This window comes from Nyctereutes procyonoides, unplaced genomic scaffold (assembly GCF_905146905.1).
Source record: "Nyctereutes procyonoides isolate TBG_1078 unplaced genomic scaffold, NYPRO_anot_genome, whole genome shotgun sequence".
In the NCBI taxonomy this organism is placed as follows: Eukaryota; Metazoa; Chordata; class Mammalia; order Carnivora; family Canidae; genus Nyctereutes; species Nyctereutes procyonoides.
The window spans coordinates 5,433,236-5,451,843 of NW_026575045.1; positions in this window are offsets into that span (position 1 = coordinate 5,433,236).

Consider the following 18,608-nt stretch of genomic DNA (forward strand, 5'->3'; position numbering starts at 1 on the left):
GCCCACTAGACCTCACCACTAAATTATCATTTATCTTTAAGAACCCATGAGCTTTTTCTTTTGTTTTCCAAAGAGATACCCATTCTGTACTTTGTGAGATGTGCATGTATTGCAGATTATGTTGATTTACTTACTCAACAAATAATAACCAAGGACTGGCTTACCATAGACCTGACCTAATGCTAAGTCATCAACCGGAAAGTTACGGGCCAAGATCTCATGATGGTTATGGTTTACTGTGAGAGGCAAGAGATAAATAAACGTATAAACACAAAGGGATTCTGCAAAGAATTCTAGGAGAATGGGGTGAGGAGCACAGGAAGCTAGTGTATAAGTTTAAAAAAAGGTCTCTTGAGGAAGTAATATTTAAGCTAAGACTTAAAGGAGGTGAGGGGCAGGCAGGTGGGTGGGAGGATTTCTTGGCAGAGTCAAAAGCAGAGGAGAAGTCTGTGAGATGGAGAAAACTTTGGTCTATTGGAGGGGCAGCCAGAAGCTTGGTCTGGCTAGCATGCGGTGAGAGGTCTTGTGGAGGCTGGGGAAAAGGCAGATCCCGGGGGGATTTAGAGGCCTTCGGAGGATTTAAACAATGGAGTGGTATAGGCCACTTTGACTTTTGTATGAGGAATGGATGGCTGGGCAGGAGTGGTGGCAGGAGTTGAGTTGGAAAGCCACTACAGTCATCCAGGTGGTATCACCAAGTGTCTGTCTCCAGGGCTTGACATTCACATAGGGAAATGATGGTGGCTAGATTGGGAGAGAGTGATAAAGACAAAGGAAATTGGCTTTGAGATCTATTTTGAAAGTATTACTTGCAGGCTTGATATTTATTGCATTTATTTTATTTTAAAGATTTACTTACTTAAGAGAGACAGAGAGCATAAACAGGAGGGGCAGAGGAAGAGAGAATCTCAAGCAGACTCTGAGCTGAGCTTGGAACTTGATGCGGGGTCTTGACCCAGGACTTGATCCCACGACTTTGAGATTACAACCTGAGGTGAAACCAAGAGTTGGATGCTTAACTGATTGCACCACCCAGGCACGCTTATTTATTGCATTTAAAAGAAGGTAGTTCTGGGTTCCTAGTCTGAGCAACTGGATGATAACAGAAGGGGAACAAATAAGAAAGAAAAAAGAGACAAGAGAAAGAGTGGAAAACAGGCCAAAAAAAGATGTTGGAAGTGAAAAAAAAAATCCTTAGGAACAATTACAAAATCTTAAGGAATACATAATATCCTCAGCAAGTCCTCTGGTGTCAACTTGTTCAGCACAAAGTCACAGCTATAATCTCTTGGAGAAGAAAAGCTTTTGTAAGAGATGATCTGTGCCTTTTCAGAGATCTTATTGATTTAGAAAATGGCAGGACCAGGAGAAAATAAGAATTGAATTCTTATATGGGTTGGGGCAGATGAACAGAATAATCCAAAGATAAATCACACCTTCTTCAGGTTTCAATAATCCCACCAGGCTGTCTATGCTCCCCAATGTCACTGAAGTGCTATTCTGTGCTTTACTTTAACTTTTTGGAAGTGGTCATAGGCTTTGCAATAAAGCCTCTGGAATTCAGATAGATTAATAAGATCATATTTACAGGACTCCTTCCATAATCTTTCCTATAGACTCTGAAATGATAGAGAAAACCTTTCTACTCTGACTGCCAAGAGAAAGAATGACTAATCCCTCCTAATTTGATTTCAAAGGTATTTCCCCAGTCTTAACAGTGATAGATGAACTGATTAGCTCTTACTGGGGAAGGGTTTAAATATAGAGATTGTCACTCACTGAAATTGACCATATGATAAGTGGCTCTAACACTATATTTTCAGTGTACCTGGGCTTAGTATAAATTACTTGTTGCATGAAAAGCCTCATTGAAGATGCCTGCAGGTGGAAAGAAAATAGGGCAACGAGAGGTTGGCCTTTGATGTGCCAGAGCTGTGTTCATGGGGTTTCGAGCACAGACTCAGGAACCAGACTCTGGGTTTGGATTCTTTTTTTTTTTTTTTTTTTTAATTTTTTATTTATGATAGTCACAGAGAGAGAGAGAGAGGCAGAGACACAGGCAGAGGGAGAAGCAGGCTCCATGCACCGGGAGCCCGACGTGGGACTCGATCCCGGGTCTCCAGGATCGCGCCCTGGGCCAAAGGCAGGCGCCAAACCGCTGCGCCACCCAGGGATCCCTGGGTTTGGATTCTAACCCGCCTCTGACCACCACCAAATTTCTTGCTGTGTGATCTTAAGGTCGGCACATCCATACTCTACCTCAGTTTCCTTGTCAATAATATAATGATATTAATTTAACCCTTCTTAAGATCTTTTATGGATTACATGAGATACTGTTTATAAAGGGCTTACTATGACGTGCTACTTAAGCGTTAGCACAAACACACACACTGCGTAACTGGGCTAGAGGTGGTGTGTGTTTGGGTTTTAGCTCTTCATAAACAAACCACAGGAGGATGTGGTGACTTGATAAATGGGGCAGCCCTGAAAGCAAATGTTTGTACTTAATTCTTTATAAAAGCATTCCTAGGTTGTGTTAGAGCCTAAACATAAAGAATGTAAAAAGGCTTCTCTTGCAAAGGAGTTGATGATATTTAGATCCTTTGACTCTAATTTTTAACTTGTGGAAGGAATGCAAAAATCCTAAAACTTGATTGCTGCCACCAAAGTAACTTATAGTCCTACAGGAGAGGTGAGTGCATATTCAGAAAGTAAGTATACCAAACTTGGTGGAGGCAGTGCTGAATGTAACTACAATGAAAGCTTTCCAGACTCAGGTTCCACACTGTAATGCTGGAGTTACAGCCAATAGCCACCTTTAAGTCCCAAGAATGTACCAGAAGTAGAGAATCCTCCTGAGTTGTGGAGTAGTAGGTTATAGGCAGAACAGGTCTTACAGAAGGAGCTGCTTTTGGATTCCATCAGACAGTATGCCTAGTAGTGAAGGGTCTACCTGGCTGGCCTTGTAGCGTAGGATAAATAACAGGAGTACTCCTTTGGTACACACTTGGATTTTGAGGAGTTTATTGTTTCATGAGAGAAACCAGACAAATTCAAAAAACTTATCATTTCACTCCCTTCTTAAGACACCTTAATTTGGGCAGCCCGGGTGGCTCAGCGGTTTAGCGCTGCCTTCAGCCCAGGGCCTGATCCTGGAGATCCGAGATCAAGTCCCATGTCGGGCTCCCTGCATGGAGTCTGCTTCTCCCTCTGCCTGTGTCTCTGCCTCTCTCTCTCTCTGTGTGTGTGTGTCTCTCATGAATAAATAAATAAAATCTTTAAAAAACAAACAAACAAACAAAAAACACCTTAATTTCCTTCAGGACCAAACCAGATTTTTTTAGCAAAGTCATGATGTGGTCCCTGCCTGTTGGTATAAGTTAGGGATGCTTTCAGCTGCAAGGACTAGAACATTCAATCAACAGTGGCTTCAACCAGTGCTTCTCAAACTGTAATGTATCTTCCAATCACTGGAATTTCTTTCTCTTCTTTCTTTCTTTCTTTCTTTCTTTCTTTCTTTCTTTCTTTCTTCCTTTCTTTCTTTCGATATTTATTTATTTGACAGAGAGAGAAAAGGAACACAAGCAAGGAGTGGGGGAAGCAGGCTCCCCTCCAAGCAGAGATCCCAATCCCAGAATCCTGGGATCATGACCTGAGCCAAAGGCAGATGCTTAACTGAGAGTTGCTCAGGTGCCACTGGAGTTCTTTATTAAAATGCACATTCTGATTTAGGAGGTCTGAGATGGGGCCTGAGATTCTGCATTTCTAACTCCCACATGGTACTCATTCTCTTGGTTTAAAATCTATAATTTGAACAGCAAGACATTAAAAAGTGCGATTTCTCCTCTTTCATATAACAAGAAATCTGGAAATAGTTCCAGATTTGGCTCAGGTCAGCAATGTCAGTGTTCCGGGATTGACACATCAGGAACTGGCTGGAGAACTATGGCCCACAGGCCAAATCTAGCCCACTGACTGTTTTTGTAAATAAAGTTTTATGGGAACAAAGCCATGTTCATTTGTTTATGGATGGCTTTTGACTGCTTTCATGCTAGGAAGGCCAAGCTGTAACCCACATGGCCCATAAAGCCTAAAATGTTTATCTTCACCTGGCCCTTTATGAAACAAGTTTGCTAACACCTAGCTTCCACGTCGATATTCACTCTGGACTCTGGACCTGGGCCCATCACCTCTTCCAAACTCAGTGAGGACTTTTGACAAGGAAGAAAGACAGCTGGTAACCATGTCTGCAACATGGCTCCTCTCCCTCACATCTGGCTGTCCCCTAATGTGCAACTCATCTTCTAGACATGGCGCACTACTGACAGTTGCCCCAAGCCATGGGGCTTCACTGCAGCTTCAGAAAATGCCAAGTGTGTCTTGAGGACAGCGAGATCACTGCATGTTTGCTGAAAACAAGGTAAAGGCCTACAGCCTGGGCCAGATGCTAAGGGAGTGGCATGGAGGATGGTCTTAGGTTACAAGCTAAGATTTGGGGCTTACAAGTCAGTGGAGGACCGTGAAAGTTTTTAAAGCATGAAATCAGTTTATTGTTTTATGCATATAATTCTGATAACACTGTGGAAGTGGCCTGTTTTTCAGTCTGCTTAAGCTGTCATAGCAAAGTGCCACCAACTAGGTGACTTAAACAACATAAACTAAATTTATTCTGTCACCATCCTGGAAGATGCAAGTTCAAGACCAAGGTGCTGGGAAATTCGGTTCCTGGTTAAGATCTCTCTTTCTCACTTGATGGCCACCTTCTCGCTGTGTCCTCACATGCCCTTCTTTGTGCTTAAGCAAGGAGGAAACGAGAGATGTTTTTTCCTCTTCTTATTGGATTAGGATCCCACCCTTGTGATCTCACTTAACCTGAATTACCTCCCTAAATTCCCCATTTCCAAATACAGTCCATGGGGGGGGTTAGGGCCTCAACATATGAATTTCAGGGGAACACAATTCCAACCATGACAACTGATGGAAAGAAAAGTTGAAGGAGACAAATTGGACTACCAATGAAATATTAAAGGCTGAAAATATAACAGTCTGACCTACAGCAGTGAGCTAGAGGTATAGAAAGGAATGACAAGAAAGAGATTATTAAAAAAAAATCAGTACATCTTGCTTACTGAATGAATTCAAGCAAAAACTGTTTTTGACAGCCATGCTTACAGCCCAGGGATTAGGGAATGGAAGGATTAGGGAATGGAGCCACAATTAACAGGAAAAAGAAGACAAAAGCTTCTTTGGCCAAATATGATGGCTTGTATCTATTCGTTCTGAGGTACTGTGAGGTTATCCAACAATACTTGGGGGACAATTAATTCCTCTTTCCCTGGCCAAATGCTACCTAAAACACCTTTTATGAAGAATTCATCGACATTGATTTTTTTTTTAATTGTCACACCCTTCCCTTGAAAGCCATTTGATCATTTTTTAAGAATGATTATCAGGTTCTTCATTATCTAACTCAGCTTCTCTGTTCTAGTCAGTGAGGATGATTCTATTACCACAACATGTTACACGTAGTATCCTCTACAGAAATACTTGATGGATATTCATTTATGCATGCATTTAAGTGATAAATATATGGTAATTATAAACTGATCACAATCACAGCTTTAGGCATGAGGGACTTAAAAGCATTTGAAAAGGAGCTAACTCTAGTCTGTGATGGAAGTGAGCTTAATCATTCTGTTCTAAAAGTGCTTCTTTTCTCATCTAATGTTTTATTCTCTTCAGTTTTAAATGACACAAAGGAAGATGAAGTAGGATTCTGAAAAGGATCTAGGTATGCCGGACAAAAGTTCTGGAGAAGGAGATGAGCCATGTGACAATGTCTCTGGGAGTTAACTTGATAGCCCTGCCCAGTAGGAACTGGCTTTCTAAGAAGCAAGACAGAAATGTGGCCTGAAAATTGGAGTGGGGACATCACACAAACCTGCAGTAGTTGTGTCTTATATTTCCTTGTGGAGACCACAGACTCACTTTAGTGTAATTATTGGAAACAGATCAAGTCAGAGCAAAGGCCAGGATTTTTCTAGCTATTTCCTAGGAGTTATCATTTCTTTCTCTCTCTCTTTTTTTTATGATTTTATTCATTTATTCATGAGAGAGGCCGAGACATAGGCAGAGGGAGAAACAGGCTCCCTGTGGGGAGCCCGACGTAGGACTCGATCCTGGAACTCTGAGATCGTGCCTTGAGCAGAAGGCAGATGCTCAACCACTGAGCTACCCAGTTGCCCGGAGTTATCATTTCTTATAGTTGGTAGGCACTTGAAGATATTCTTTTGACTTGATGCTATGAATTCCAAACACTTTTAATGATACATTCTGTCTTTTATAGGCTGTAAGACCACTTGCCACTCTGCCTTCCCTTCATTGGCTTTGAAATTTCCTCTTATAGATGCTCTGTTTTCAAGTGAAATAACCTTATCCCAGTGCCTTTTGACTATCTCTACTTTCAAATCAACAAATATTGACTATCTTCACATGGCATGTTATGACCTTGACCCAGCTGCTATGAGTTAAAACAACTCATTAGACTTGCAGTGAGACTTGGACCTTGTTCTTAAATATTCAGACCAGCAAAGGACACAATTATGTGGCTGGTTGCTAAGCTCAAACAGACCTAGGGTGAATTCCAGCTTCCCTACCTACTAGCTTCAGAAAGTTATTTAAATTATTTAAGTTCCTGTTTTTCTTCCACAAATGGGCATGATAATAATATCTGCCTCATAGGTTTGTTGTGAAGATTTAATAGAATAATAAATGTACAGTATAGTGTCTGACACAGAAAGTGTTTGATACAATTTAGCCTTATTATTTTTATGATTATCATTATTTCTATGGGGGGGAGAGAATGATTAGAATTTTTTTCTGTACTCCCCTCTCCCCACTGCTTTTTTTTTTCACCATTTTACCTTGGTACACAAAGTTCTCCAGTTTTCTTTCTTTCTTTTTCTTTTTTTTTAAATATTTTTAAAAATTTGAGTTGGAGGGCAGCACAGACAGAGAAGCAGACTCCCTGCTGAGTGTGGAGCTGGACACAGGGCTGGATTCCAGAACCCTGAGATCATGACTTGAGCCGAAGTCAGACATTTAATCAACTGAGTCCCCCAGATGCCCTCTAGTTTTCTTTTAATAGTGGGGGGAAAGAAGCTCTCAGAGCACCTGGTATCTGAGCAGGACCTTGGCTGCCGGTGTACATGGACTGTGGGCAGGGATGTCTTGCCTTGATTTAATCTGCTTTATTCTGTTTTCATCTTCTCATTCCTGACCTCTGAGAACCACTTGTTGTCAAAAAGACAAGAACTCCATTACACAGCCATTGATTGGTCTGGAGGCATTCACTCAATAAATATTTATTCTACAGTTTCTGTGTGCCAGGCACTGAGTCAGTGTTGAGGACAGAGCAGTGGATACGGCAGCCCCAGGCTCTGGCCTTCTGGAGCACAGCCCAGCAGATGGCAAACACCCAAGGGCAAGCGGAGCTCTGGAAGTCAGTGGAGTGGGATTCAGCCTAGGCTGTTAGCCATCACCATGACCTTCCACCAGGGACAACAGGAGTCTCATGGGCAGGATGGCAACTCTCAGTTGCCCAAACTGAAAACTCAGGATGAAATGAATAACTGAAAGCGTGAGATCTAAACAAGGGATTAAGTCATTGGATATGAAAGTCTAATTATATCAGTGATTTCAAATTGCAAAAGAATGCGGGCTAAGAGATAGTTTTAGCCTCTTCAAACTTTTTTTGGCCAGGAATGTTAGTTCACAAATCATAATCCAATGATGAAGGAGTGATCGTTGCTATTTCCTATGCCTTCCCTCAATTTTAAGGACAATAACTCTCAGGAAACCACCAGTGGAGACTGAATTATGAATTTGGATTCAGAATGATGTGGCCTGCTTGGAAAACACCAATTCTATCAACTGGATGAGTGATTGGAAGTGGTCCAAATTTACTCAATTAGCAAGGCTGAGCTGGCCTCCATGAAAATGGTTGTTCTAATGGTTACAAGCTCTGTAGTGACTTTATACAAAAATAGCATCCAGTTGCCTAGCCATCTGGCAAGGATCTGATTGCCATCCCTTGAGGTTCAGGAACTCATGATTGTAAAATCACAGCTGAACTTGGCTGGGATGGGACTGGGAGCTGAAGCCTGGCCTTAGAACTACTGTCCCACTAGAATGAGTCAGGTGTTGGGTCAGAGCCCAACTGATCTTAGATTTAGCCCCTCATACACAACTCACTCTATGATGGCGAAGACTACCTCAAACCACAATTCAAAGATGTCCCAAATGGTGGATGAAATAAACTCCAGGATGGACAAGGCTCAGAGTGCGAAGCAAGAGTGGAAAGAACTAACATTTGTTGAGCACTTGTGTCTTGCAGAGCTCCAAATCCCACTTGAATTACCTGGGAGCCACTCTGCCACTGTGCTAAGTGGTTAACATGAGGGCAGTCCTGCAAGGCTGGGAGTGGGGAGAGGTGTTAGAAAAATATGTCCTTGGAGGGCTTAGAGAAGAATTCAGAAAATGAGGTGACAGAAAGAAGGTGGCAGGATCCACACAGAGGGAACAGCAGGAAGAAAGACTCAAGGCACTGGCCCTCTCTGCTGTGGGACCTCAGACTTAACTTAGTGGGCTCACCTGGAAGAGAGTGTAATAACCAATCATCTTAGGTATTATTATCCATCCTGATCCTTGTAAGTGAGGGAGAGGGGAGGGAAAGGGGCATCCTGATCTTGAGCCTGTGTTTCTGCCATTAGCATGTCCTCTGAGAATGCTCCCTGGGAAGAGGGGCTAGAGGACTGGCACAGCTGCCCAGAGCTAGGGGCAGGGAGGGGAACATAAACCCCTGCGCCCCGCCCCCCACCATTCCTTAGTTACCTTGGCAGCAGGAAGGCCTGGGGTGGGAAGCCAAGGTTACTATGCCCCTCCCCTAGTAGGCTATAATTAGCCCTGAGATGAATTAAACATGAGCCCAGCTGGTCTAGGGATAGCAGCGTTGTCAAAAAAAAATTTTTTTTTTAAGAATTTTAAAAATGAGACCCAAGCCACGGTCCAGATATGTGAACAGGTGCCCTTGAGGAGAGGGTAGCAGTCTGTGGGTCACCCCAACTTAGGGGCCATATTAAGACAGTCAAGACAAATGAGAGCTGAGAAGAGGACAAAGAGGGACTTGGAAAATGATGTGGGAGGCCAGAGGTGGCTTTGGGTTCCTGGTTCCAGCTTCCAGATCCATTTGAGAGCAAGAAAGAAGAAGCAACTCTCCTTACCAACTGCTGGACACCTGCCAGGTTACAAAGAGGGCTCAGGCTGTTTGAGCTTCTTGATTCATGATGCCAGGGTCAACAATCATGGGCAGCAAAAAGAGCAGGAAGGGGATGGGTGGGCAGGTTGTAAAGGGCAACAAGTCAAGTGCTGTCATTTACTCAAAAGGGAACAATGATTCTATGCAGGAAAAAGGTACTTCTGAAGAAAAAATAGGATTACCTCATGCTTTTGGAGAAAACACACTTTCATTTTTACCAATTAACATTCTCCCTCTCTAACTACAAATAGATGTTCTTCTCTTTCCCATCTGGGACAGGCAACTGAAAGCACAGCAAATCTGCTTCACTCTCTGTAGTTTCTTGGAAAGGAAGTGAATGACTCCTGGGCCATTTATGAAGTACAGCTGTGCATCCAGAGAGTACTATGGGCTGATCACTCAAGAGAATGAAATTATACCATGATGAAGTCACAGGGGCTCTCTGGGGCCCCCTCCTGACTTCCCATTACCCAAGGAGTTTGCCAGGCAGCATAGGGCGGCTGGAGAGGGCACTGTAGCCAAGCAGCATGGTTTGCAATTCTAATACTAACTCTGCCAGTTCCTGACTTATAAGGTTTGGGCAACTGATCTCTTCTCTCTCAGCCTCAATGTCTGCATCCCTAAAATGAGGGGGTTGTATTTTATAATGCAGGAATGTTAGGATCAGATAAGATGATGAGAAATTGTGCTCCTCCCACGTCTTCCTGGACACCCCGACAGAAACCAGGGAATCGTGGAGACATCTTGCTCTTCTGTTTCTCACTATTCTATTTCCACCTTCTAAATTGCTCTTGAAATCATCCCTCCCTCCTTCTCCTACTTGCCCGTGCCTTACCTCAGACTTTCATGGTCTCTCACCTGGATACACTGATTCCCAAGTGTCCAAATTTACCCTCCCTTTATGCACCAGCCCCATCCACTCCAACCCCCCACTAAAAAACTGCTAGAAAAGTGGCATTCTATCTTTTCTTTCTGGATCACCAGTGTCAAGCATGGTGATATGCAAAATGTTTGATGAATGAATAACTAAGTATTATAACTGATTAATGTAACAGTGTGTACAAGCACCTTTTTTTTATAAGACAGTATGAATGTGAGCTATTCTTTTTCATTTCAATAAGCACAAATATTTCCCATGTATCTGGCACTGTGCTGGGTGCTGAGGATGTAAAGGTGAGTTGGATATAGTTTCTGATGTTTAATTACAACCTAGTGAGCAAAGCAGGCTGAATTAGCCAAGGAAAGTCCTATTTCTCCAGGGAAATAGAACTGATAGGAGGTGTAAATACATGAAGAGAGAGATTTGTTTTCAGGAACTGGCTCGCATATCTGGCAAGTCCAAAATCTGCAGAGCAGAGTGGCAGGCTGGAGACCAGGGGAGCACTGAGGTTGTCCCTCTAGTTGGAAGGCAGTCTAGAGGTAGAACTCCCCCTTCCTCAGGAGACCTCAGTCTTTTTCTCTTAGGACCTCAAATGACTGGACCAAGCCTACCCACATCATAGACCTAAGTCTACCCACTTAGACTTCCTCAAGTCTACTGATGTAAATGTTAAAATATACCTTCACAGCAACATCTGGGCTAGTGTTTGGGCTGCCATTTTGGCATTAAAGCCCAGCCAGGGTGACACATAAACCATCCTCAGTTACGTACGTGGTCGAATACAGCACAATGGATAGTGTTGTATGTCTACAAAGTGTGCTAGGTCTTTTTTTTTTTTAATGAAAGATTTCTCTATACTCTGATGTTTTAACTAACATCTGTTAATTGTTCTCTCTGTATATGCCATACACTCTACCAGGTGCTACCATGTGTGTGTCATTCAATGTTCACAATAACTTGTGATGTGGATATGCAAACATCTTTTACAAATGAAGGGGGCCCAAGTAACTTGCATGAGGATCCACAGCTAATATGTAAGTAGAGCTGAGATCAAGTGAAGGCCTTTCCACTCCAAAGTCAATGATCTTTCTACTACATCACAATACCATTAATAAACATTAATCTAGAAGCCTTGCCTTTCCTCAGAGAAGCACTTATTCTGCTAGGAATTCTGTCATATGGTTAGATTTTTGGAACCAGGACTCTCTCTATAAGGATGTGAATCAGTTTCCTCAGCTCATTTCATACCAGTTCCATATGTGGGAGAGGGTCATGATTGGTCACAACCATATTGGATCGTGCTGAGTCAACAACCTGAAGGTGAACTTTCTCAGATATCATTATTATGACTGAGTTTTCACACACACACACACACACACACACACACACACACACACACGTCTCCTTACTCCAGTCCAGACATAAAGTACCTAGCCACAAGTCTTTCTCAATAGAGAATATACAATTTTTAAAAATATTTATTTATTTATTTATGAGAGACATAGACTGAGAGAGAGAGGCAGAGACATAGGCAGAGGGAGAAGCAGGCTCCTCACAGGGAGCCTGAAGTGGGACTCGATCCTGGAACCCAGGATCATGACCTGAACTGAAGCCACGCACCCAACCGCTGAGCCACCCAGGAGTCCCTAGAGAAGATACAATTATCTGTACCAGGGTAATTTGGTGTATTAAGTGTCTCCTCAGCATATAAAGAATATTTTTGCTTTAAATTTACCAAAATTAAGTAGAAAATGGATTGCGGATAAAAAATGCTTTGTGTCTGGAGCTCCAACCTCAACAAGAAAAAAGGATACATGATATAGATGTGTGAATTCAATAAATATTTATTGATGGCCAAACACTGTTGACATTTCAAGGGATACAAAATGAGTAAGACACAGTCTTCTACCTCAAGGACACAAGGAATGGGGAATAAAGAAAGAAATAATATTTCTTTAGATGGCGTTTGAATCATCTCATGTAATCCTCATAACAACCCCATGAAGTAGGTAGTGCTATCCCCTTTTTGTAGTGGAGGAAGCTTGGTCTTAGCAAAATGGAGGGACTTCCCCAGGATCATACAATGTGAATACTACAGCTGGGATCTTTTTTTTTTTTTTTTAATTTCTTTTTGTATGTATAATTTTTATTTTTTTTTATAAATTAATTTTTATTGGTGTTCAATTTACCAACATACAGAATAACACCCAGTGCTCATCCCGTCAAGTGTACCCCTCAGTGCCCGTCACCCATTCACCCCCACCCCCCACCCTCCTCCCCCTCCACCACCCCTAGTTCATTTCCCAGAGTTAGAAGTCTTTATGTTCTGTCTCCCTTTCTGATATTTCTCACACATTTCTTCTCCCTTCCCATATATTCCCTTTCGCTATTATTCATATTCCCCAAATGAATGAGAACATACACTGTTTGTCCTTCTCCGGTTACTGTGGCCAAGTTCAAAAAGGGTGTTGCCTGAGTTCTTCTCTGGGATTTTGATGGAATCTTGTCTCACATTTAGATCTTTCATCCATTTTGAGTTTATCTTTGTGTATGGTGCAAGAGAGTGGTCCAGTTTCATTCTTCTGCATGTGGATGTCCAATTTTCCCCGCACCATTTATTGAAGAGAGTGTCTTTCTTCTAGTGGATCGTCTTTCCTCCTTTATCGTATATTAGTTGAGCATAAAGTTCAGGGTCCACTTCTGGGTTCTCTGTTCTGTTCCATTGATCTATATGTTTGTTTTTGTGCCAGTACCACACTGTCTTGATGAACACAGCTTTGTAGTACAACCTGAAATCTGGCATTGTGATGCCCCCAGATATGGTTTTCTTTTTTTAAAATTCCCCTGGCTATTCGGGGTCTTTTCTGATTCCACACAAATCTTAAAATAATTTGTTCTAAGTCTCTGTACAGCTGGGATCTTCATCCAGATCTCTGTCTAAATCCAACACTCACATGCCTTATACTGGATCACATTGCAAGAAGATAAAACAAATATACAAACCATTACCACTAGCATAGAAATATAACATCGAGAAAGAATCAAGTGAACATGGATGATCAAAATTATTATTTAAGATGGATTTTAATAAAAGCGGATAGTATTTTTCAGATGGAGAAGAGAAGACCATGAACAAGAAGTAGAAGAAAAAATAGAAGGTTTTGGAGGATAAGAGTTACACAAGCTTTCACAGAGCTTTAAAATAGGGATGATCATTTTTAAAAGGGTAGCTAATATGGATTATAGCAAACTGGAAAAAAAAGCAAGACCAAGTAGGAGATCCTTGCAAGTCCCCTCAAGAGAACCAGCAAGAAAGAGAGAGAGAGAGAGAGAGAGAGAGAGAGAGAGAGAGAGAGAGGGCAGACCCGGTGGCTCAGTGGTTTAGCGCCACCTTCAGCCCAAGGCGTGATCCTGGAGACCCCGGATCAAGTCCCACATCAGGCTCCCTGCAGAGGGAGAAACCTCTGCCTGTGTCTCTGCCTCTCTCTCTCTCTCATAAATAAATAAATTAATAAAATCTTTAAAAAGAGAGAGAGAGACAGAGAACCAGCAAGAGTAGGAAGGAGAGACAGATTTGAGAGGTATCACAGAGGGAATCATAGGTGGCACCAAATTGATATCATATGCCAGTGAGCTTAAGCTGCTGCAGAAGCAATGAAACCAAATCCAGGTGATGGAGTAAGTAGCATAGGTTAAGGTCATGGGCTGGCAGTCTCGATAACGATGAAAGGAAAAGCAGAGGGAAAGAGGGAGCGAGAAAAAGAGAAGGATTTCAGAATTTGTCATCCTAAAAGTGAGGCACATCTGAGATGTGATCAAGTGTAAGACATGGCTTTGCTGGGGCATGGCTGAGACAGGATGAAAATTGAGTTTATCTGAGTGGAAGAAGCCAGAGGATTATGGATCTGGAAGTCACCATAAAAGCTGGCAATGAATCATATGGAAAGAAAGTCAGTACTCTAAGAAGCTGAGACCACTGAAGAAAATGAGAAAAAGTCCTCAGAATTAGAGAGATAACTGGGACCCAGATGCAGGGAGAGGGCAGAAATGCTGGAAGTTTACCATGAATCAGGGGGGAAAATTGTCTTAAAAAAGTATAGTGCGGGGGATCCCTGGGTGGCGCAGCGGTTTAGCGCCTGCCTTTGGCCCAGGGCATGATCCTGGAGACCCGGGATCGAATCCCACATCGGGCTCCCGGTGCATGGAGCCTGCTTCTCCCTCTGCCTGTGTCTCTGCCTCTCTCTCTCTGTCTCTCATGAATAAATAAAATCTTAAAAAAAAAAAAAATTAAAAAAAAAAGTATAGTGCGTTATCTTTCGATTGTAAGAAATATTTCCATAAGGAAACAAAATCATCTTACTCTTAACTTTAAAAGAGGGGGAAAAAAGGCATTCATTATGAAATTACATCTTTTCATATTTGCTGACAAAGAATGTCAGGAGTGGCAACTAACTCTGTCCAGTCGAAACGAAATGCCTTACCCTCACCTTTCCTCGCCTGTCCTGTGACCCAACCAGTCTACTTAAACCCAGTAAGAAAGAGATAGAAGCTGAGCAAATTCTCTCCCATTTTTGTTGCTTCAAGCCCTTGCGATCACTGAAACGAGCTTGCATGTTCAAGGACGCCCTACCCATCTGTATCCCTTATGATGTCAAGTTGAATGGGCAGTGTGTTGGTTCGTGTAACGTGCAAAAGAACACGCAGCCTGAGTGAATAACTTCTAATCAGCACGAGGTATAAAAGGAAAGTCTGTCCAACAGGGTACCATGAACTGCATTCCAGCCCCATGACATGGCATCAGGTTCCACGACTTGGTCAGCAATTGTCCTCCAGTTGTTGCTTCTATTAACTACAGGGTTTTGCAAGCCTGGAACTTCCACCCACCCAGAGCAGATTGCTGAAGCTTATCTGACATTTGTTAGTGAAGAGCTCACTGCACTGTCATGCATTCTCTGGTTTAGACTTGATTCAATTGTCACATAATCCAGGGTGAAAATGAAGAGCTCTACACACGGATCTTCATGTAATTTTAATTTTTCTGTTGTTAGTGCTTCGCCTGCTAGGGAATTCCAGAAAGCCTGCTTGACATTATGTGGTAGGTCAGGGCAAAGACGTAAGCAGTAAAGCAGTCAGTTACAAGGGAAGACTGAGAAAAACAGTCCTGGTTGCTGGCAACTGACCAGATTCATTTGCTTTGTGCTGACATTAGAATCTCATTTGGAAGTAACTTTGGAGGTCGGTGAGTCTAATTGCTCATTCAAAGCAGCATAGTTAGAGTATGAACTTTGAGAGTCCGGGAACTGGCTACCTCAATGGAATGGCTTGATGGAATAGGCTAAATTACCACCCTGAAATCTAAATATTAGCTAGTACTTACTGAGTGCCTACTGTGTGCGTGCCAGGCACTCTGCTACTTCTTTAAATGCATTATTTTGAATAGCCTTCTTGGCAGGCCTGTAAGGCATGTCTTCCTATTCTCATTTTCCAGATAGGAAACAGGATTTGAACACACGTGAGCAGCTTTGTAGCTCAGAACCTGTGTCCTTTCCACTTATATTCCATGCTGGTTCCCAAGGTACTTCAGGGTATAATATTCACTTTGAATTCTCTGAACTTTTCCCCTTTGGCCTTGGGTAACTTCAAAGTTCTGACAGCTCCTCTCTGAGATGACATAAATCTACAGCTTCTTTCACAATAACATCAGTAATACCAGCAGTGATAAGTTTTTAAGTAACTTGCAAATATATTATTTTCATTTCTTTTTGTACAAGTCTTATAAAATGGATAGGACAGGTAGCATACAGTTCAGGTTACTCATAAGGAGTCAAGACAGATAATTAAATTCCCTAAGGCGCAGCTAGGATAGTGAGGAATTGGGATCCAGACTCAAGCTCCTCTAATATTGAGGCCACTGGTTCTCAGAGTGTGGCACTTAGACCAGCATCAGCAGCATCTGGAAATTTTTTTTAAATGCAGATTCTCAGGGCCCATCACAGGCCTGATGAATCAAAGACCCTAGGGGTGGGTCCAATAATTTGTGTTTGAAAAAACCCTCCAGGTATTCAGGGTGCACATTGGAGCTTGGTCCTAGGCCAGCACTTCTTTCATTGCCCAACATGATGGCCACTGCCTTCCCCTCCACCAACTCCTACTTCTGATCTCTGCAATGACTATAAAGAGGGAATAGATGATTGGTCTAATAGAATCTTATGCCTGAAGTGAATTTCCTCAGTAATTTCTTAATATCATGCTTGGACATCTTAGTGTTGGAAAACAATTCTCAGGCCCCAAAGGAAGTCACTCAAAGCCCATTGAATCGGACTTTTTCTCCATGACCTCCAGGGTGACAATCCTACAAAAGGGAGATGGTGTGGGGCACCTGGGTGGCTCAGTCGGTTAAGCATTTGACTCTTGATTTTGGCTCAGGTCAGATTTCAGGGTCGTGAGATCAAGCCCTGCATTGGGCTCTACACTCAGTGGAGAGTCTGCTGGAGCTTCTCTCCTTTTGCTTTCCCTCTGCCCCACCCCTTCCTCTTGCTCTCACTCTGTCAAATGAATAAATAAGTCTTTTTTTAAAAAAAGAGAGAGAGAAAGAGGATTGTGATTTTGTTTGTTTTTACTACTTACAAAAATGAATTTGCTTTACCTTCACAATATCTCATTTGTGAAATACACCACCATCATAATCACAAATGGCTCTTAGGGGGTTTTAGGTTTTGATAGGATTTTGCCTATGATCATTAAGAAAAGGAAATATTTTTTCCAATGAACTATTTATTACAAACTAAATCATATTCATCAAAATGTTAAGTCTAATGGGACTCCTTGGTGGCTCAACGGTTGAGCGCCTGCCTTTGGCTCAGGGCGTGATCCCAGAGTCCTGGGATCGAGTCCCACATCAGGCTCCCCACAGGGACCCTGCTTCTCCCTCTGCCTATGTCTCTGCCTCTTTCTCTCTGCGTCTCTCATGAATAAATAAATTTTAAAAATAAAATCTTTAAGAAAATGTTAAGTCTAAGATAGTCATTTGGCAACCAGTAGAGTCTAGAGGGCCCAGGAATGTGGACTATTTGGAAAGAAAATTAAGAACTGACAGCTCTGACCAAACAAATGGCCATCAAGACCAGTAGAAGTACCACTTATTCAAAATCAATATTTACTGGGGAGGAAGCTTTGCATGGAGCACAAGAACATGGCCTTTGAAGTCAAATGAACCTGAGGTCCAGCCATAGCTTTGTTACTTACTATCTGTAACATATGGGGCATGTTACCTTTCTACCCTTAGCCTCACTCTATGCATCTGAAAAATGGGGATCATATTCCTACACAAAGTGATATTTTGAGTATCAAATGAGCTTAAATGTAAAAAGCACTTAAAATCCAGTGACTAAAACAGAGTAAATACTCAAAATCTGTTGTCAGTTATCTTTGTGTATTACATATGTGTATGTTCCAGGCATGTACTCAATCAGATGACAGAGAAGCAACAATGACAATCCCATGAAACTTGCTCACTGATCCCTAAGTCTGACCCTCTCACTTTATTCCTTAACAGTCTAGTTTTGGTTTGTTCTTAGTGTAGCATTTGGAACACATCCAGAATTCACCATATAACCTGGTGTAGGACTGCTGTGGTACCCGGGACAACTTTTTCCGTAAGTACCATATTTCAACAAATCTAAGATATCATCATTGAAAGATGCATTATTTGGGGTATGATTCAAAAAGCAAAAAAAAAAAAACTGCCGATCATAACTATAAGATGCCATCAATTGTCAAAAACTCCCTAATTTCAATTCAAAAGGTGAAAAAAAAATCTGTGTTTTAGTATTAATGCAATACGGTATTTTCATTTCCCCATCACTGCCTAGAACCCACAGAGAAACATTCTGCCTAGACTATGTGTATATATGTGTTAACAGGATGGAGGGGGAAGTGGCTCAAGAGAAAGACATTTCACAATAGACGGGAACTGGCTTTAAGGGAAACTTACTGAGCCAGAAAATAAATTATCAGTGTGATAGATCCTGGGTTGCCTGTGTGCCGCATCCAAAGGGCTGCAGCCAGTCAGTCAAACACATTTATTTAGTCCCTGCCATTTGCTGTTCACTATTAGGTGTAGGGCTGCTGGCCAGATACCATCTAGTCTCTGTTAGGGTTCATGTTCTCCTATGAGAGAGACATGAAAACAATGCAGATCGATGGTTTCAGTATTCTGAGATACAGTATTCTGAGACTTACTTCATGTAAGTCTAGAAGTAGTACAAGGAAAATGATTCATGGGGGGGGTGGAACAGTAGGGAGTATCAAAGAAGGCTTCCTGGGAAGGCTATATTTGAGCAAGTTTTTGAAAGATAGCCTCGAGCTGAGGGGTAGCTAGTGAGAGCCACGGAACTGACAAGAAGGTGTGGG